General features: G+C 37.6%; 1 protein-coding gene across 1 annotated transcript in view; it reads right to left on the reverse strand.

Annotated features, from left to right (window-relative positions):
* LOC131277653 (zinc finger protein 596-like) overlaps positions 1 to 21,971 on the reverse strand; it is a 92,916-nt gene that overhangs the window by 19,691 nt on the left and 51,254 nt on the right. The window contains exon 2 of the mRNA XM_058292717.2: positions 12,914 to 13,033. The gene's annotated coding sequence lies outside the window, so the exon portion shown is untranslated. The remainder of the gene's footprint in view (positions 1 to 12,913; positions 13,034 to 21,971) is intronic.

A 21,971-nucleotide genomic window follows, 5' to 3' on the forward strand; every position in this document is an offset into this window, starting at 1 on the left:
AATTCCTCCAGGTATCCAAGGGTTAAAATAGAAATCACCACTCAAAAATGCACAAATACATATAAGGAAAGATATTATTTCAGCTCTGACCACTATAATCATCCTTTAATTCCATGGCAACCCTCTCGAAAGTTGTCCCAAATAATAGTATATTCTTTTGGTCTCTATTTTGTCATTTCTTCAGAAGTCTCTTCATTGATCCAAGCCTAAGATAGCTTTTTCTTTTCCTACAGCCTCTATTAAAATGCTGCATTGGCCCTAATTTGGAGTTTGTCTTTCTGTGTAATGGAGTAGGACTCAGATGTGATCTTTGTTCACAACCCTCTCCTGTAACATTTACCAGAACTGTAGTTGGCGCTGGGGTTTAATATATACCCAGGGGATCTGAATCTCTGGACTGACCATGTAATAGCCAGGCCCTGAGCCTCAACAGACTTGCAACTCCTACACTCTGGTTTATTGGACTTACCCACTCAGCTAACATGGAGGTGAAGGTCAACCACAACACCAGGGAGCCAAGAGTGCCTACAACTGAAAGCAGAAGAATTGCATCCAGCATCCATGTGGAATCTAAGTCCCCTCTTGATATAGATGTGATGTGGACACGGCCATTCTAGGGTCCACAGGATGGAGGAATAGAGTATGGATTAGAGTGCACTTACTGATATTCTATTCATGAAATATTGTGATTAGTAATCGAAGAAAATGTTAAATTGGGGAGAAAGTGGCCATGGTGTCTGCTGGCGGTAGGGAGTGGGAGGAAGAGCTGTCATGAGGGGGCATTTTCAGGACTTAGAGTTGTCCTGGGTGGTGCTACAGGGACAGTTACTGGACATTGTATGTCCTCCCATGGCCCACTGGGTGAACTGTGGGAGAGTGTGGGCTATGGTGTGGACCATTGACCACGAGGTGCAGTGGTGCTCAGAGATATATTCACCAAGTGCAATGAATGTCTCATGATGATGGAGGAGATTATTGTTATGGGGGGAGGAGTGGGTTGAGAGGGGTGGGGGTATATGGGGATCTCATATTTTTTAAATGTAACATTAAAAAATAAAGACAAAAAAATTCTGCAATTTCTTCAGTTCACTCATATAATTTTTCTTTATACATTTATTTTTTTGTTCCTTTTTCTCTCCTACTGGTCTAACTGCATAAAATTCTCCTATGAATATTTATTTTAGGTGAATTTCCCTTTGAAAATTAATAAGTGAGTCCAGAGATACTGTATCTTCACAATAACTTCACCTGACCTCAGATTACTTTGGCCCAACTGGCTGCAGTAAATTAAATAATACCATCTGAATAAAAAGAAAATTATTTCCAAGTTAAATTAGAATTCTCACACCTGGTTAAAATTCTCTCCTTTCCTTATCAGAACAAAAAAGAACTGTGAAGGCAAGGAATCGAAGTTTTGATGAGGCTGCTTTCACCAAATTCTGTAGTCAGAGCTTCTTTCTCTCTACAAAAAGCATCATTTTGATGGTGAATCCTCTTTTTTTGTAGCGGATAACCCCATCAGTCCTATAATCAAAAGTCATACCTTGATTATTTCAGATGTTATTCAAGATAAATCTAATAAAGTCATGCTTCGGTCATTCCCTTCCAATAGTCTCAAAATCCATCTTCTGCCTGGTCCGGGAAGCTTCACAATTTTAAGAAATTTGCTTGTCCTGGGTAAGGACAGTAGAGCATCTATAGCAAGAATATTACTACTAATCTGTGTGTCTAAAAGGACTTTTATCAGTCATTCCTGTGACTACAAGAAAAAAAATTCATGTTATAAAAATATATTCAAGGAAAATTATTTTAACTTTTCTTGGTGTATATTTTTCTACCGAGAAAAAGAGAGACCATGCAGTAAAGGTCTTGTTTTGTCAGATATTGCTTCAAACTTCAAAATATTTGGTGTCCCCAAAATAAGTCATTAAATTCACTGATATGGACTTTAAAGAATTTTTGCATTTATTACTACAAAATTATTCAGACACATCATGAAATATAGAAAAATAAAGTATTTCTGTAGGGAAATCAGGCAGTATATTGCCGTTATAGGTGTAGGGATTTACATGCAAATAAATATTTTGTCATTTTCTTTTATAATTCACTCTTCTGAAATTAAAAAATTGCACATTATTATTTTGGTATAATACATTTTAGGTAATCAATTTCTCCCTTTTCATAGATTTCTAATGTAGTCCTATGTGTTTTCAGCCTAATTTCTGGAGCATTAGTAAAATAAAATCTATGTGTAACCTACCAAGCACCTTAGGAAGAAATAAAGTTTCTGTGGGAAAGCAAATAGTCCTGTCTATGTGCTTTATTTGAAATTAAGGAAACCATTTATTTCTTCTTTGTAAAGAAAAAAATACATGTTGTCAGCATGGAATGCTTCTCTCTTTCATTTATCCTTATCACCATGAGATTTAGATTCACCAGCCATATTTAACTTGATATTAATGGGAGCAGTGCACTAGAGAAAGTCCTGAGCCCCTTTCCAGAGATCTCAACTTAATAATACATTTGTTTCAAATCTATATAAAAGCCATATGAAATCCCTCAATAGGGAGGCATATATGAGATGGTTTAGATCCTGAAATCCACCTTCTGATAAAACCACTTCCTCCCTAGCCTAGTTTGGTGTGTCTTCCTATTCTGCTGTGCCATGTGATGATCAGTGGACCATTCTGGTCACCTTCAATTTGGCAACCAAATGGACTATTGTCCTCATGATAAGGGCACTGCTTGGTGGTCCCTAAAGATAAGATGTTCATGGCCTTTGGCTCTGTAGCTGCCAGTGTATTTTATTCTGAGACTTGGAATATGCGTTACTTGCCCTGGGTAGCTAGCATCCCTAAAGGAGGCAGGGCATGACGGGAAACATGTTCTCTGTGTACTGTGTGCTGTCCTATTCAACAGCACAATAACTCTGGCTGAAGCTGTAAGTGGAGATTTGCCATGCCTGGTTTGGGGAAGGTGTTAGTTACACAGGCGGTGTTACAGACATTGGTTGTACAGGTTTCTTGGAACTTGTTTAGTCAAACCATTGAAATGAGAAATAATCAGAAATTCTAAGGGAAAAATAGAGTAAAAAAATAAGCTGAATTATTAACCATTGTGAACAATTTGGGTATGAACTGACAAAAAAGTGAGTGATCTGTCTTTTTAAGTAAAGCTGGCCTCAATATGCATTAGAGGATGAACATAAATGACCAGCACAAGGGTCCTTAGAGTACAATACTGTTCTGCAATTGCATCTATTCTGAAAAATTTTAAGTAAATGTGATTAGATTCCTTAGATTCCATATTTTATGGAGTTAGCCCAAAATAAAATTCTTGAGAGCTTGTTTCAGTCACAGTGTACTGCCAATTGTTCAGGACCTATATCCCCAACACTTGAAAGTCAAAAATGGCAAGGGTTCACCACACCAACCAGAAAAGAAATTAGTCAAATCTCTAAACCAAAGCAGGAGTGAAATATCTGTAAGGATGGATGAATAAAAGTCTGTAAAACCCTCCCTGATTCTATCTGCACTGATGATGTTTTATTTCCAATGATGTTTTAGATAATATCATTGCTAATATATTGATACTTGGAATTGTCACAACTCCAATATCACCTACACTGCCATATAAGAGGGATAGAAATGAGCCTGAATTACCATTAGATCCCCCAGGAATTACCACCCCACCCTACAGCCAGAGGGAAGAGACTTTTTTCAGGGTGCCTCGATCTTGAAAGAGCAAAGTCAGGGCCAATTCTGTCTTTGGCAACAACCTTTAGGATTGGATGAATAAAGACCACCATGGGGCTATCTATATACCCATATTCCATTTTCAATAGCAGACCTATATAATTGGAAAGATTGAGTCCACTGCTGTAGAGAGCAACTGAAAATTATTTTCAAGTCTATATTTGGAATCATCATAAAAAATCGGGCAAATATCCAATCATTACCAAACGTAATTGTAACCTCAGATGAAAAGCAAATTGTACTAGAAAAGGATCAAGATCCTTTTCTAGTACATGTCCTAGGGAGTCATACCATTCAAATAACTGACCCCAAATGGAACCTGAATGAACAAGGGGGCTGAAATAAACTGGATAATTACAAAGAATGCATAACTGTTGGGCTCAGGAATAGGGTTCCCAATTGGAACCTGAAGGAACAATATCAATATTCAGGGTGAACAATGAACCCAAAAGTTTATGAATCCTAAGAAAACTACTCTGAGATAACTACTCTTCAGATTGTCAAAGGCCAAACATAAAGAGAGGATTCTGAGAGCAGCAAGAGAAAAGGAATGTATTACTTACAAGGAATTATTAATAAAGTTAAGTGCTTTTGTCTTCAGAAACTATGGAGTTCTTATAAGAAGGTATAAAATGTTTAAGTTCACAAAGAAAAAAAACTGCCATCCAAGAATTCATTATGTGGAAAACTATGCTTCAGAAATGAAGGTGAGTTTAAAATTTTTAAAGATAATAAAAAACTGAGAGAGTATGTTACCAGGAGACCAAATCTATAAGTGATATCAAAGACTGTGTTACAGCCTGAAGACAAGGAAGAGAGCCTTGGACAAGAGTGTAGAAATGAACGACATAAGTAAGACAAAATAAACTGGAGAAAACTACTGATACATGCAATAACTTGGATCAATCTCCACAGAATTATGCTGAGACAAAAAATGCTATTCAAAAATATCACATACCATAAGATTTCATTCATATATATTTGAATTTACAGCACATGGAACTGTCCATTTGAAAAATATAGGATAATAAACAACTATTACAGGGAAGCGGGCATGGCTCAACTGATAGAGCATCTGTCTACCATATGGAGGGTCCAGGGTTCAATCCCCAGGGCCTCTTGGCCTGACTGGTAAGCTGGCCCATGCACAGTGCTGCCATGTGCAAGGAGTGCCATGCCACGCAGGGGTGCCCCCACATAGGCATGCCCCATGTGCAAGGTGTGTACCCCGCAAGGAGAGATGTCCTGCATGAAAAAAAGTGCAGCCTGCCCAAGAGTGGCACAGCACAGACAGATAGCTGATGCAGCAAGATGACACAACAAAAAAGCGATGCAGTCTCCCAGTGCCACAGATAATGCAAGTAGATGCAGAAAAGCACACAGCAAATGAACTCAGAGAGCAGACAACGGGAGTGAATGGGAGAGAAATAAATAAGATAAATCTTAAAAAAAAAAAAAACCAAAAAACTATTGCTATTTTGAAGGAAAAAATAAACAACCCAGAATAAAAATGGGAAAGATCTGAATAAACATTTTACCAAAACCGAAGGAAAAATGAAAAACAGTACGATTATCATACATCTGATAAATCTGGAAATTATGAGTTTTTCAGTACCAAGTGTTTGTGGGAATATGGAATAAATAAAATTCTCTTTCTGAGATTGTATATTCCTGGATCCATTTTGTAAGTGATTTGGAAATAACGTGATTAAAGATGGGCATATTCTATAACCTGGCAAATAAAGTCACAGATTGATAGAATTAATTTTTAAAATAAGCCATTTTTGCTTTCTACAGAAGACTCACCCTAGATGCAAGGATACAACCAGGCTGAATATGCAAGGTTGGAATAAGTTATTCCATGCTAATAGCAATAAAAAAAGAAAAGGTGTAGTGATAACAATGTCACATAAAATAGATTTTAATTGAAAAACTATTATAAGAGATGAAATATGGTAAAATATACTAGTAAAAGGAAAATTTCACCAAGAAAAGTAACAATAATATTTATCCACCTACCATAGTTGCCAAAAAATATGAAACATACACTAGCAAAACTGAGGGGGGAAATAAATGTCTCTACAATGATTATTAGACTTCAACACTGCAAGTCAGCATTACATAGAACATCTGAACACAGGATAATTGAGGAAACTGAAAGCTTGCCAAATATAAATAAATGAGATCTAATAGATATTTATAGAACATTACACTGCAAAACAGCAGGATATATACTCTACTCAAGTGCTCATGGATCTTTCTCCAAAACAGATCATATATTGGGACATAAGTCATATCTCAATAAATTTACAAACACTGAAGATTAACAAAGCATATTCTCTGATCATAGTGGAAAAATGTTGGAAATGAATAACAGGTGTTATAAAAGAAAATTCACAGATATATGGACAGTAAACAGTATACACTTAATCAGTAGTTTAAAGGAGAAATTGCAAGAGAAATGAGTAAATACTTCAAGACAAATGAAAATGAGAACACAACATACCAAAAGTTTGGGGTTCCAGAAAAGTAAATGGTGGGAGGGAAATGTATAGGCTTCCATGAGCACTTTAAAAAAGAAGAAAGAGCTGTAATAAAAGACATAACTGCACACCTGGAGGAATTAGAAAAAGAATGGGAAATCAATCCCAAAACAAGCAAATGGAAAGAAATAACAAAAATTAGAGCTGAAATAAATGAAATGGAGAATTTAAAACAATAGAGAAAATCAACAAAACCAAAAGTTGTTTCTTAGAAAAGAATAACAAAATCAATAAACCCTTAGTGAGATTAACAAATAAAAAATAAATAAAATAAGAAATGAGAAGGGTGACATTATCCCTGACCCAGCAGAAAATAAAGAGATTGGAAGAGGATAGTATCACTGTCAAAAATTGTATGCCAACTCTATTAGTCAGCCAAAGGGGTGCTGATGCAAAATACCAGAAATTGGTTGGTTTTTATAAAGGGTATTTATTTGGGTTAGGAGCTTACAGATACCAGGCCATAAAGCACAAGTTACTTTCCTCACCAAAGTCTATTTAGAGGAAGATGCCTGCTAATATCTGCAAGGTTTCAGGCCTCCTGGGTTCCTAAGTTCCTGGGGCTTGCTTTTCTCTGGGTTCAAGCTTCCATTTCTTGGGGCTGGCTTCCCTTCCCTCTGTGAACTTACTTCCCAGGGCTCCAGCTTAAGTCTTCGGCATCAAACTCAGACATCAAAACTCCAACATCAGAAATCCTCAACTCTGTACTTCACAATGCCTTTTATATGTGAGTCCCCACCCACCCACGGGTGAAGACTTAAATGCTCTAATCATAACTCAATCATGCCCCGGTTACAAACGTAATCCAATATCTATTTTTGTAAATCATACCTATATCAAACTGCTACACCAACCATCTAGGCAAAATTGATGAAATGCACAAATTTCTAAAAAACAAGAACAAATCAAACTGAACCTAAAAGAAACAGAAAACCTCAAATACCAAATAAAATGGAAATTGAAACAGGCTTCAAAATTATTCCCAAAATGACAGAGCTTGAAAGGGAAGGCCTAAGAACATTTATATTACTAGAAGGAAAGTTTAAAAAATGTAGCAATCAATGGATTGTATAAAATAGTGAAAACTCATTTAAAATAAGAATATGGGTGACATTGCATATATAAGACTGTTTTTACAAAACAAACACAAATAAAACATAGAAAAGGAAAGAATTTCAGCTAAGTATGTCAGGGGAAGCATAGACAGATTGAGAGGTGATGACTTTTGATTGCTTTGTTTGTTTTGTTTTTTCATATTATCATCAAAATAATGAAAATGCTCTGGGAGTGATTGGAGTGATAAATGCAAAACAGAATAGCATCGACTGTGCACAGTGGATGGACAGATACTTTATAAATATGAATAAATAAAACTGATTTGTAAAAAAAACAAAAAACAAAATGCTAAGTCCAAGAAAAGATGGCTTTATAGGTGAATTCTAGTAGTCACTTAAAGATGACCTAATATAAACACTGCTCAAACTCTTCCAAAAACCTGAGCTGGAAGTATTGCTCCCCAAATCACTCTATGAAGCTAACATTGCCCTAATATCAAAGCTAGGTAAAGATGTTATGAGAAAAGAAAATTAGAGCTCATGTTCTTTAATGAAAATAGATGCAAAAATCCACAAATATACTTGCTAACAAAATCAAAAAACACCTATAAAATATGATGCATCATGATCAAGAGAACTTTATACCAGGTGTAGCAGTTTGATATAATTGATGAATTCCAAAAAGAAATACTGGATTATGCTTGTAATCTTATCTGTACCTGGGCATGACTGAATTATGATTAGGGCATTGATAAAAGGCATGGCAAAGAACAGAGTTCAGGGTTTCTGATGTTGGAGTTTGATGCTAAAGCCTTAAGCTGGAGCCCTGGGGAAAAGAGACAGAGACATTAACCTCATAGTCTAAAACTGACCTTGTGAAAGAGGCAAAGCCCTAGAGAGCCTTATCAGCTATAGCCGATCTTGTGGATGAAACACAGGAGCTGAGCCCAGAGCTGGTGAGAAAAGAAAATTATGCTTTGTGGCCTGGGAACTGTAAGCTCCTACCCCAAATAAACACCCTTTATAAAAACCAAACAATTTCTGGTATTTTGCATCAGCACCCCTTGGCTGACTAATACAGAATTTGGTATCAAGGAGTGGGGAAGAGCTTTTGCAATTACTGAAATTCTGGGAAGTTTTATAATTGGGTAAGGGGTATTTATTGGAGGAATTGTGAGATGCTTGATGGAAAAAGGCCTAGATTGCTTTGAAGTGACTGAGGATAGCAATATCAATGCTAGAGGGACTTCTTATAATCCTTGAGAAGTAAATGATGAAACTAATATTGGAAACTGGAGGAAAGGCAATCCATGTTTTAATGTTGCAGAGAACTTAGCAAGATTAACTTGTGCTGTTGTACAGAGGGGTAATTTTAATATGGCAAGCCTGGGCATTTAGCTGAAGAACTTCCCAAAGAGAATGTAGCTTGGCTTCTGCTTGCAGCTTATAGCAAAATGCTGGATGAGAGAGATACGCTAAGAACTGAACTGTCTGGCAAAAGGAAAACAGAGACTGATTCCAGAAGTTCCAAGCCTTTGGAAATCAAGCTCCCAGATGAAAGTGCCCCATTTGAGGACTTAACTAAACTTGAACTGGAAACTCAAGATTGAAGATGCAGTTTTCTAGGAAAGACTTGTGGAAAGTCTTACTGTCTGAGGGCTTGTACCACTGCCTCCTGCATGCTAAACTAACAAGATTTTTGAGAGAGCTGTATGAAAAAACCATTGTCAGCCTTGAATAAAAAGGACATGGAAAGGAGAGATTGAAGGAGACACAGCTTTAAGAGGAAAACCACGGAAGCTGAGATCTGGAATTAAGACTTCACTATGAGTCAAGAGTGGAACCCCATCCATGTGTATAGAAGGGTGAGTTTGCCCTAGCAGTTGAAGATTGTGGATGTTCCTGTCTTATGTTCTGTGAGAGTTTTGCTGCCCCAGAGTACAGAGGGGGTGGAAAACATTCCCCATGAATTAGGGTAGTTAAGGTAGGCATCTCACAGGTCTGAGAGGGGTGGACCTGTCCCCCAAAGGTTAGGGAAGGCCAAGTGGTCAACTCACTGCTCTGAGAGAGTTGAGCCTGTATGCCAGAGTTTAGGGGGAATGTTGCCTTCACACCACTATAGCTGGGGGTTAAGACTCCAACCCAAAGTTTGGATGAGGTGTGGCAATCACCCCAACACTCTTGGTGGAAGAGGTCTGGAGCTTGGTTGACATCCAGATGCTTGATGATGGTGGAACCAAGATGCTTGATCAGGGTGGAACCATTGGGCAGGACTGTGGAAAGGGTGGAACCACATATGACCCCAAGGAGAAGAAACCATCATCTTAAGAATGAGTCTCCAACTTTGAAATCTAATGGAGGTTTACTGCAGGTTTACTGAACTGTAGAGGACCCATGACTCATGTTTCCCTCCCAATTTCTCCTTATTGTAATAAAAATGTTTATCCTATATCTGTCCATTTGGATTGGAAGCATGTGAATTGTTCTGTAAGTTTAGAGGTCTATCGCAGACAGGGCTTTGCCCCAAGACAAACTGTGTTTCTCTAATTGATTATGATATGATTTAGAACTTGCACTGCAACTGATTTAAGGCTTTCTTTAATATTGTAATGACTTTTTGGAATTCAGAGGGTGAAGTGTAGGAGTTTGATATAATTGATGAATTCCAAAGAGAAATAATTGAGTTATGTTTGTAATCTGTTCTGTATTTGGGCATGACTGAGTTATGATAAGAGCACAGGTGGGGGGCTCACAGGTAAAGGACATGGCAAAGAACAGGGTTGATGGCTTCTGATGTTGGAGTTTTGATGTTGGAGCTTGATGCTTAAGCTGGAGCCCTGGGGAAAGAGACAGAGCCGTTCACTTGGTAGTCTACAGCAGACCTTGTGGAGACAGGCAAAGCCTAGAGAGCCTCATAAACTACAGCTGACTTTGTGGAGGAAACAGAGGAGCTGAGCGCAGAGGAACCCAGAAAGACTGAATCCTCACAGACATCAGCAGCCATCTTGCCCCAACACGTGTAAATAAAGTTTGGTGTGGTGAGGGAAGTAACTTATGCTTTATAGCCTGGTAACTGTAAGCTCCTACCCCAAATAAATACCTTTTGCAAAGCCCAGCAGTTTTTTGGTATTTTGCATCAGCACCCCTTTGGTTGACTAATATCCTGGGTATGAAAGGTGGTTCAACATAAGAAAATCAATCAGTGTAATACAGCACATCAATAAATTTAAAAAGAATTAATGCAAAAAAAAAAAAAAGAATTAATGCATTATCTTCTTATTTGATGCAGAAAAGGCATTTGACAAAATACAGCACCTTTCCTTGATAAAAATACCCCAAAAGGTAGAAACAGAAGGAAACTTTTCAACATGATAAAGCGCATATATGAAAAACCCACAGGTAACATACTCAGTGGTGCAAGACTGAAACCTTTTCCACAAGAATGCCCTCTCTTCCCACTGTTATTCAGTATGGTGCTAGAAGTTCTAACTAGAGCAATTAGGCAAGAAAAGGAAGTAAATATAATACATATATTAAACAAGACATAAAATTTTATTTACTGTTGATATGATCCTATCATTAGATAATAAAAAAAAAAAACCACAATAAAACTATTAGAACTTATAGACAATTTCAGCAAAGTGGCAGGATACAAGATCTAGATGCAAAAATCAAAAGCTTTCTATATACTATTAATGAGTAATCTGAGGAGGAAGCCAGAAAAAAATTTGACTTACAATATTGAATAAAAGAATCAAATATTTAGGAAAAAAACTTAACCAAGGACATAAAGGACCCATACTTATTTATTTTTAAACATTTATATATTTCTTTCCCCTTCCCTCCCCATTGCCTGCTCTCGTGTCTATTCACCGTGTGTTCTTCTGTGTCCACTTGCATTTTTGGCAGGCACTGGGAATCTGTGTCTCTTTTTGTTCTGTCATCTTGCTGTGTCAGCTCTCCATGTGTGGGCTGCGACTCCTGGGTGGGCTGTGCTTTTTTGACACTGGGTTGCTCTCCTTGTAGGGTGCATTCCTTGTACATGGGGCTCCCCTACATAGGGGACACATCTATATTCGTGACACTCCTCATGTGTGGCAGCACTGAGCATGCATCAACTCACCACACAGGCTAGGAGGCCCTAGGTTTGAACCCTGGACCTCCTATATGGTAGGCAGATAATCTATCAGTTGAGCCACATCTGCTTCCCAAGGACCCATATTAAGAAAACTATAAAAAAACATTGTTAAGAGAAATCAAGGATGATCTACATAAAAGAATATTCTGTGTTCATCATTTGGAAGACTATATCATTAAGATGTCAATTTGATCTGAACTGATCTGCAGTTTTAATGCAATCTTAATGAATTTTACAAAATCCTTCTCTGCAGACTTGAAGAAGCCAACTATCAAATTTATGTTGAAATGTAAAGCCCCCAAATAGCCAAAAATATCTTAAAGATAAGAAAGAATGTAGTTACGAAATCCCACTTCCAAATTTTAAAGCATATAATCTAACTTTGAGTGGTAGCAATGTCATGGTACTTGCATAAAGACAGACAGATTGACCAGTGGAATCAAATCAAGAGTTCATAAATAGACAAATCTATGGTCAAGTGATTTTTGACAGGAATGTTGAACACACTCAAATAGCTCATAATTGCCTATTCATCAAGTGGTACTGGGAAACTGAATATCCATATCTAAAAAAGAGGAACCTTATCTCACACAGTAAATAAATCATTAATAAAAAATGGATCAAGACCTAAGTATAAAGAAAAAGAACTATAAACTTCTAGAAGAAAATGTGGGAAAATACCTTTAAGATCTTGTGGCTAGTAATGGTTTCTTGCACCTTATACCCGAAGCACAAGCAACAAAAAAAAAACTAGATAAATGGGACTGCCTCAAAATTAAATACTTCAGTTCTTCAAAAGACTTTGTAAAGAAAGTAAAAAGGCAGCCTAATCAATGATGAAAAATTTGTGAAAAGTTATCCTTATGAGGGATTTATTTCCTTGGTGTAGAAAGAGATCACACAATTTAGCAACAAAATGACAAGCAACCCCATTTTAAAAATGGGCAAAATAATTGAACAAAAATTTCTCTGAAGTAGAAATACAAATCACCAAAAATACATGAAAAGGTGTTCAACATCACTAGCTATTAGGAAAATGCATATCAAAACTCATCTCCCAACATATAGTATAGCCATTATTAAAAGAACAGAAGAGTAGTGGGGTGAGGCCCACATGTGCAGCAGTGGCTCCCCTATCTTCCCCTCTTTCTGCCTCCCCATCACCACTGGGCTCTGCCAGGACCATGTGCTACTCTACCTGCATGCTGCCTAAGGCTGAGAAAATCCACCTCCAGCTTGGGCCGCTCCCTTGCAATTTCCTCTCGATTCAAAGGCCAGCTGGGCTGCACAACCACCACCCATTGTGCACTATCCCCACAGGAATGTGCCACCATGCCCCAGCCCAAGGTCATGCACAAGCCTCTGTGCAGTGACATGAGATAGGGCCTCTGCCCTTGGGGGGACCAGAAGGGAGCCACATACCTTGCCTTCCCTTGGGTCACCACCCAACCCAGCAGAAGGAGGAGGAGCAGCAACAGTAGGACTAAGGGCCCTGCACCACTGTCACAGGACACCTCTGACTCATTGCATCTTGAAGAGCATCTGTAGAAGAGGAAGGAGAAGATGGGTGTGAAAACATTTACTTACAGCTTCTCTTCCCAGTCAGGAAATGCTTGGGAAGCTAAATATGCTGCAAAATGATGGACATTTTGGTAATATCATTATATGTGTCCAGAACAAAATCTTCTGGGCACAAAAGGGGTCCTAATGGCTTGCAGTGATTTGTTTTGCACCAAGCTTGTGAGTCTAGCTAAGGATGAGAATAAGAAAGCTTTACATCATGTTATAGGGACTGGCTTTCTACCCCTTTTAGAATATGCTTACACAGCCACTCTGTCAACTAACACAGAAAATATTACTGATGTTCTAGCTGTTGCCAGCTGCATGAAATATTTAAAGTTGCCAGCCCCTGCTCAGAGTTCATGAAATGAAGTATTTTATGGAATACACCCAACAGCAACCAGAAAAGGGTCTAGATGCGGGACAAGAAAATTTCGAACTGCAATTTTACTTCTTGAAATGGAAGCATTTTTCCTTTGTCTTCAGAGTTCAGTGTGGTAGAAAGAATCATTCCTGTTTGCCTCGAGTCCCAGAGAAAGTGTAAAAGCTACATGGTTATGTCTTCTGAAAGTCCTGGAAAGTGCAGCAAACAAGTTCTCCCCAAATATTGAGTTCTACAGCCTCCTACTCAGAAGGTATAAATCAACTAGCTGACTCTTCTTTAGCTTTTCCCTGGACTTTACATTTTGGAGGTGATTGAATGATGCTGTCTGGAAATGTTAAGCATGCAGAAAATAACCAGACTCAAGAATTTTCAGGCCCATCTGAAACATGTAGAAGACTAGCTGATTATATGACTTGTGAGAGCACAGTAACTAGTTTGCCTCTGGGTAGTGAAGAAGATGTCTGTGTCAAAGTCAAATGTTAAGTGATGAGTAAGTGTCCCACCATGTCAGAGCATCTCATTTTTCACTGAGTGATCACCAGACAATACCAGGAAGTGTGCAAGTTCAAGAGGACCTTCTCATTAGTCCACTGTCTTCCTCTATAGGTGTAATGTCTTCTGTGTTTTTCATGATACAATAAAAACAATTCAGAAAATGTTATTAAGTGCCTATTGGATACCTTTGAAATGTAAACAAGGGTAAAATATGACAACTGGATTTTTTTAAAAATGCTAATAGCATTATCATATTTTTTCCACTTACACATTGGGAAAGAAAATACAATTGATCAGCAGCTGATGGGCCAAAAGCAGAAGGCATGAACTGTGAATTATTTTCAATGCAAAAGAACAAAAAACACCATTTTTTTAAAAAGAGCAGAAAACTACAAGTGCTGCAGAGAATGTGGAGAAATAAGAACAATCCTTCACTGCTGATGGGAGTATAAAATGTTTCTAACTGTGTGGAAGATGATCTGGTAGTTCATCAGGAAACAAAATATCGATGTCATATGATCCAGCAATCCCACTACTAGGAATATATCCAAAGAACTGACAGCAATGACCTAAACAGATATTTGCACACTGATGTTCATATGACATTATTCACAGCTGCTAAGAAAGGAAAACAGCCTAAGTGTCCTTGACCTGAAGAATGGATAAACAAAATTTACTGTATTCATATAATGGAATGCCATTCAGCTCTAAGAAAAAATCAATTTGGAAAGCACATGAAAACATGGAGTAATCTTGAAGGTATTATATTGAAAGAAACAGGGCAGACTCAAAAGAAGGAATATTGCATGGTCACACTGATAGGAACTAAATACAATGTGTAGACTTATGGAGCTGGACTATGAAGTGAAGGTTGTTCAGAGATGGAATGGGATAAGAAGGGAGAGAAGATAGTCAATGCTTGTAGTATGTTCAATAAGGTCAAATGTAAATATGTATTGGTTGGAAATGATAGTAACACATTATAATGAATACAACAAACACTTTTGGTTTTTGGATGTGATTGTGGCTGAAATGAGTAGTCTAAGAAGATTAATGTTAGTTGGAAAATAGCTGGAGGAAAATGCTGGGAATGTATGGCATTGATTTTGGAAATAGATAAGGATTGTATTTAATAAGATAAGTAAAGGAATGTTCTACTTCAAGGTGTTAACATAACTAATTATTTTATGGACTATTGTTTTTGTAGCCAAAGCAAAGTTGGTACTATATTAATTCTAAGGGTAAAAAAAGAATATCTGGTCAAAAGTGGATTTGGCTCAACTGATAGAGCATTTGCCTACTTACCACATGGGAGGTCCAGGTGTCGGAGTCTTGGTCGGTGACCCGAGGTATCGGGAATGAAAGACAAAGAAAGATTGGGTTCAGGGGATCTGAGAGCATTGATTTCTCAAGCTCATCAGACAACTTTATTGAGTCAAGGGGCTAGTATATATACCCCTAACATACGTGACATTCAGCACAAAATCAAGTTACCTATTACCCTTACCTCATTCTATATTAACTAGTGATTGATGAACACCAACAAACTTTACTGGAACTATTATTATAAAAATCAGTAACTATACTCATAAATTGTTACTCAGGTTGTTCTGTTCTATATGTATTGTTCGGCCTGCAGGTGTGCTTTCCCAGAGAAGATCAGGATCCACACCAATAATCACAAGGGACAGTTTGACTCAGTGGTCAAAGAAGTAACTTGCTTCCATGAAAACAACATGCCTTTGTTTCCCACATCCAGGGTTCAAACCCAGGGTCTCCTGACCTATATGGTGAGCTGGCCCATGCATAGTGCTGAAGCAAACAAGGAGTGCCAGGCCATGGAGCAGTGTCCCCTGCATAGGGAAACTGCTTGTGCAAAGAGTGTGCCCTGAAAGAGAGCCACCTCACATGAAAAACAAAAAGAACAGCCTGCCCAAGAGTGGCACTGCACACACAGAGAGCTGATGCAGCAAGATGATGCAACAAAAATAAAGAGACACAGATTCCCAGTGATGCTGATAAGAATGCAAGTGAGCACAGGAGAACACACAGCAAATGGACAAAGAGAGCAGACAATTGGGGGAGAGGGGAGAGAAATAAATAATAAAAAAAGAAAGAAAAAATGTTCTACAGTTGGGACCTAATCAGACCTTGCTTGTCCGACTTTACCATGTCTATCTTTCCAGTCCTGAAACCTGGCACACAAAAGTAGAGATTTGTGCAACATTTAAAGGTGGTTAATCAACTGGTAGAAGACATCCACCCAATAGTGCCTAATCCTTATATATTCCATGTCAGGACTGTAGATGATTAAGCTAAGCTTGGGTCACTATTTTAGAATTGAAAGACACTTTTTACTGCATACCCTTAGAGAAAGAATCACAAGTGCTTTCTGTTTTTGAGTGGGAGGATTCCAATACCAGACTAAAACAACAATATTGTTGGACTGTATTGCCACAAGTGTTCAAAAACGTTCCTACTCTTTTTGGGCTGATATTGTCCAAGAACTTACAAAGCATATGCCTCCAAGAAGGACATTTCCTTCAGAGTGCTGCTGATACTCATAGCTAGCAAAACCCAGGAAGCCTCAAATCAAAACAAAAAAATGATAAAGAGGCTAACAGAGAAAGTATATAAAGTACCTGAAAAGAAAACTCAAATATTTTATTGCCACTTTTGATTGTTGGTTCAAACAGAATTCAGAATGAAGAAATGTGACCTTATTGCAGTGACAAGATATTTGATTACAGCTCAGTGTTATGGCTTGAGTTCACAGTGTTAGCCTGGCTGGGATGAGTATGGAAGTGCCCTCAGTGTTAGAGCTCAAGACTGGCCAAGGTGACAATGGAAGTGTACCCAGGACAAAGAAGGAACTGTGCCCATGGCTTTGGGGCTCTTCTAGATACAGGTTCACTGTGCAGCCACCCTGGGGTTGGAGACTTAAGTTGCAATGCTCTAATTGGTGAGTTATTGGGTTCTGCAAGGGAGCATTCTCTGGAGTTTGGAAGCTAGGTTAGCATTCGTGTTAATAGGGTATGTTAGCTGGGAAGCATCAGATTGGGTGAATACAAATTAGGGGAATGGTTTGAAAATCTTATCCTATTAGTTGGCTTTTCCTCCCTCTGCCCAGGGGTCAAAGTTCAGCCACCAGCCCACTCCCTCAAAACCCAAGTAAAATACCTTGGATTTTAATTATCTTAATGACTATGAGCACTGCTGTCCAGCAAAAATGAAATCTTTCAGTAAGTATCAGAGCCCCAAACAGAAAGAAACTTAGATGGTTTCTAGGAATGGCTGGCTATCACAGGCTCTAGATACAAATTTTGGACTCATTGCTAAATCCCTATATGGAATCTTACAAGGGGGAAGATAAAGATCATTTAGAATGGAACCCAGAATGTTCTCTTAATTCTAAGGATAAGCTCCTATTAGCCCTAGCCCTGAGACTCCTTGACCTAATGAAAGAATTTATGTTGCTTGTTTATGAATGATAAGGCATTACATTGGGACAATTAGTGCAAGAATTTGGAAGAAATATCAGGTCAATTGTTTACATATCAAAGCAGATCAACTCTGTACCTGAGTATGGCCAGCTTGCTTGCTAGCTGTAGTTCCCACCTGTGAACTTCTCCAGATATCAGAATTCTCACTGGGCTCTCCCACATGAGTTTTCACCCCATATTACATTCTTACTACACTAGAACAAAAAGTAGGCCCCCATTTTAGCAAATATCAAGCCATTTTACTAAACAATCCAAATGCCACTCTGAAAACTAATAGATGAACTCAACTTGGCCACTTACTACCTGAATTACATGAAACACCAGAATGGAAAACTTCCAGATATGATTGTGTGTAACTTCTTGATATATACTCTAGAATCCTGGATTTGAGGCACATTAGTTTAGGGGGAAGGGAAATGAGTCACAGCTGAGACCTGGTAAAAAATATGGGCAAGAGACATATGGTCATGAAAGCACATTTGGAAACTCCATGTAGGAAGAGTGCTGCCAAGAATAAAGCTGGAGAGATCCCAGAAGACATCAGCCACAAGAATCCCATTTGGAACAAGACTGGAAAGTGATCCTATTCACGGTCAAGGGGGAGCCCCAGATCCCTTCAAACAAAAGGCCTCACCATTGGCCCATGAGAGATAACAGGTGGGACAACCAATCAGAAGAGCAAACATCAGGGGCCTTGCCCAAACATTATGAAGGGGAAGAGCAAAACTTTTAAAAGGTCTGGCCTGGGACCACACACACACTTCTCACTCTGGAACATGCCTACAGTCCATGCCTCTGACTAGGTACTTTTCTCATTTTCTTTTTTCTTAAACTCCTTTCTTCCCTGCCTACTCTATGGCATGCTCTTAAATTCTTTTTTGTGACATAAGTCAAGAATAGAGAAACCCAGAACCCAGAGCTTTTTACTACCATATTGACTGATGTCCCACTATCACACCCAGCAGAAATTTTCTCTAATGGGAACAGTTATACGAATCATGGAAAGCACAAGGTAGACTACTCAGTAGTCATTCCCACTGGAATATGAGAAGCAGACCTTTGTTCCCACGAACTTCTGCACAAAGAGGTTAATTAATTGTTCTTTAAGTGTCCTGTTATAGAATGCAGGACATAGAGCAAATATATATACTATTCTAGATATGCTTTTGTCATCTGCATGCCTATGGAGCTACTTGGAGAGAGTGTAGTTTTCTAACCAATACCAATAAAGATATTAAACATAAAGATTTAATCCTGCAACTACTAGATGCAGTCTTTTTTCAATCAGTGGAATTTGGTATAATCACATAGTTGTGCATTCATCATCTCAATCATTATTAGATCATTTTTATTATAACAGTAATAGTAATAAACAAAAACAAGAAAATTCTTCACCTCTCAATCACTCTATGCTACCCCTGCTGTACATATCTGCTACTTCTGTTCATTCTTGCACAAGTATTTATGTATGTACTTATTTAAAAGTTTTATTAAGATATATTTACACACTATATGATCTATTCAAAGTCTATAATCACTGGGTTTTAGTTTAATCACAATTTTGTGCATTCATCACCACGAAATTTTGAATAATTTCATTCCTCCAAAAAAGTGAAACTCTACATCACTTAGCAGTCCTTCCCCAGGTCTACATTACCACTAATCTAGTTTTATCCTTTAAATTGATTTATATTTATATTTTATATAAATGGAATCATACTATATGTAGTATTTTTTGTCTCATTTCTTTCACTTAGCATTATGGTGCTTTTGTATGATATTAAAATTCTTTAGTATTAATGAATATTTGATCAGTTTCAATGAAAAACTCATATGTGCAATTTCATCCATAGTCATATTTCACATGTGGTTTTATTGTGCTACATGGTTCCATGTTACAATTTTTTAGAACAGAAAATGTGAAATCACAACATATTTATGCCTTGAAGTACTATAATGTGGTTATGGCTATGGATCAAAGGGAAAGTCTAAGGTCATATATGTTACAAACATGATAGATGCAGTTTTACAACCAATAGAACTGGTGGTCCTCCACTGTAAAGGACGTCAAACTAATAACAGCAAAGATGCTAGATGCAATAAGCTACCTGATAAGGCAGCAAAAGAAGTGGCCAAGAACGAAACCCCTTCTGCAACTCTTGCCATGTTTTATCCAAAGCTCCTGTTGTTACTTCTAGGTGAACAGGGACCTCAACTTGAAAGATTTTTGAATCTTCAATATTCAATAAAAGCTTGGCAGGGACAAAGAAGGGGATTTTACAAGTTTAAAAGAACAAAGATGGTTAGAAAGTGGTAATAAACCTGAGGATATCCATAAAATTATTGTCCCAGATGAACTCCTTAAACTCATCATAATATATTTTTAGCAAATCATTATGGATGTGAAACTCTGTATAAATGGATTAGTCAGTTCCTGATGGGTCCCAAGTTATGATGAATGATTCAAAATACAACTGACCAATATGTGATTCACACTCAAGAATATCTTGGACCCCACACCAAATCCCCACATAAACAAAAGGAGTGCAATATTAGAAGTTTGGGTGGAGAACACTGGCAAGTTGATTTTACTCTGATGTCAAAGACCCCAGAAAATTTTAGATATCTTTAAGTGTTTGCTGAAAATTTTACAGGATGAATGGAAACTTTGCTAAAGAGAAACAACCCATGAAGTGGTTAAATATCTACTAGAGGAAATTATTCCTAGGTTTGGACTCCCTTTCTCCATTCTGTGTCAGTGGTGCTACTCTCATCTCTAAAGTAGTCAAAGATGTTTCAGGTTTGCTGGGCACTCATTAGTGACTACACTATTCTTATGGCCTCAATCCACAGTAAAAACACAACATATGAGCTGAACATTAAGGGGATATCTAGCAAAAACCTGCATAGAAACACAACTGAAATGGGATAAATCCCTCCTGAGGATAAGAGTAGCACCTTGAAGTGTGCTAGGTTTAAGCCCTTATGAAATGATCTATAGAAAGCCATTTCTAAAAGTTGAATATGCTGGCAATACACATCTAGTTATGAACCAGCCACCATACAATATGTGAAATATTTATGAGCTACCCTAACTCAAAAATAAATATGCTTCCAACTATCTTAATTTCCCCACTTATAGTCCTTTACACAATTACCAACTGGAGACTGGTTATGGCTGTGAACATGAAGAACAAGGACAATTAAATCCCAAATGGGTGTTGCTTGTCACTCATCCTTCTCTTAAGTTACAGGACCTAAAACCATGAATCCATCATGCCAGAATCAAGGCACAACCAATCCTACAAGGTGATTCTCCATCACTCACTCAAAAAGCAGTCATTGCCATTGTTCTACCCAAAGATCTGCAACTCAGGTATACTTGTGAACCTCTGGATGGACTCAAACATTTATTTTTAAAAAATCATTAGTAATTGGTGGTTGTGTTTATTGTTAATTCCCTTTTTCTCATTTTTCTAGAACTTGAGATCCTGGATAATATAAATTTTTTTATTTATTTAGGATTACCTCAAAATTGAGTTCTCTTAGCATGATTACTTAACCCATTACTATGCTCTCTCTCCTTCCCTTAACTGTACAATCACAAGAAAAAGATCTCTTTCTCCAATGGGCTAATTCTTATGCTAACTCTTTATAAAGTTAATTCTGTCTAATTCTTGAGTCTTTGGACAGCTGCCAACTTCAAGTGTTTCTAGATTATCTTTGGGGTATCTCCCTTACAATTTACTAATTGGAAAGCTTTAAAGTATTCTATAAAAGAAAACCAAAAATGGAAAGAAACTTTAAATACCATTGATATAACTACAGTCAACCCAAACTATTGACCAGAAAGCTTGATAAAACCAGGTTATTGTCTCTGATTAACAAATAATGTTATTACTAGAAATGCCTTGCAGTATTCTTTTCAATTACATGATTAAACTGAAAATTAAGCCATAGAATATTGGCAGAATGGATAAGGAAATATGGACCATCTATATGCTATCTACAATAAACTCACCTTAGAACTAGGAATGCAAGGAGGCTGAAAGTGAATGGTTGGAAAACAACTCTACATGCAACCAATAATCAGAAAAGGGTAGGAGTAGCTATACTAATAATGATAAAAGAGACTTTAGATGCAAACTATTGTAAGAGGTGTGATATGGAGGCATTTCTGGGACTTTAAAGCTTTCCAACTAAGAGCCCAGGACCATATGGCTTCACAGGTGATATCTACCATATATTTGAAAAGAAATAACATCAATCCTGATTAAAGTCTTCCACAAAATAGAAGGGGAGGAAACATTGCATAACTCATTCTAGGATGCTGATATCACTCTAATACCAAAGCCAAAGATGCGACAAGAAAGCGAAACTGTAGACCAATCTCTCTAATGAACCTAGATGCTAAAATCCTCAAAAAATATTTGCTAATCATATTCTTCATTGAATCAAATGAAATATACACCATCAGAACATGTGTTTCCTCCTTGGCATGCAAGGGTGGTTCAAAATAAGAATATTAATCAATGTA

This window comes from Dasypus novemcinctus, unplaced genomic scaffold (genome assembly GCF_030445035.2).
Source record: "Dasypus novemcinctus isolate mDasNov1 unplaced genomic scaffold, mDasNov1.1.hap2 scaffold_243, whole genome shotgun sequence".
Taxonomy (NCBI): domain Eukaryota; kingdom Metazoa; phylum Chordata; class Mammalia; order Cingulata; family Dasypodidae; genus Dasypus; species Dasypus novemcinctus.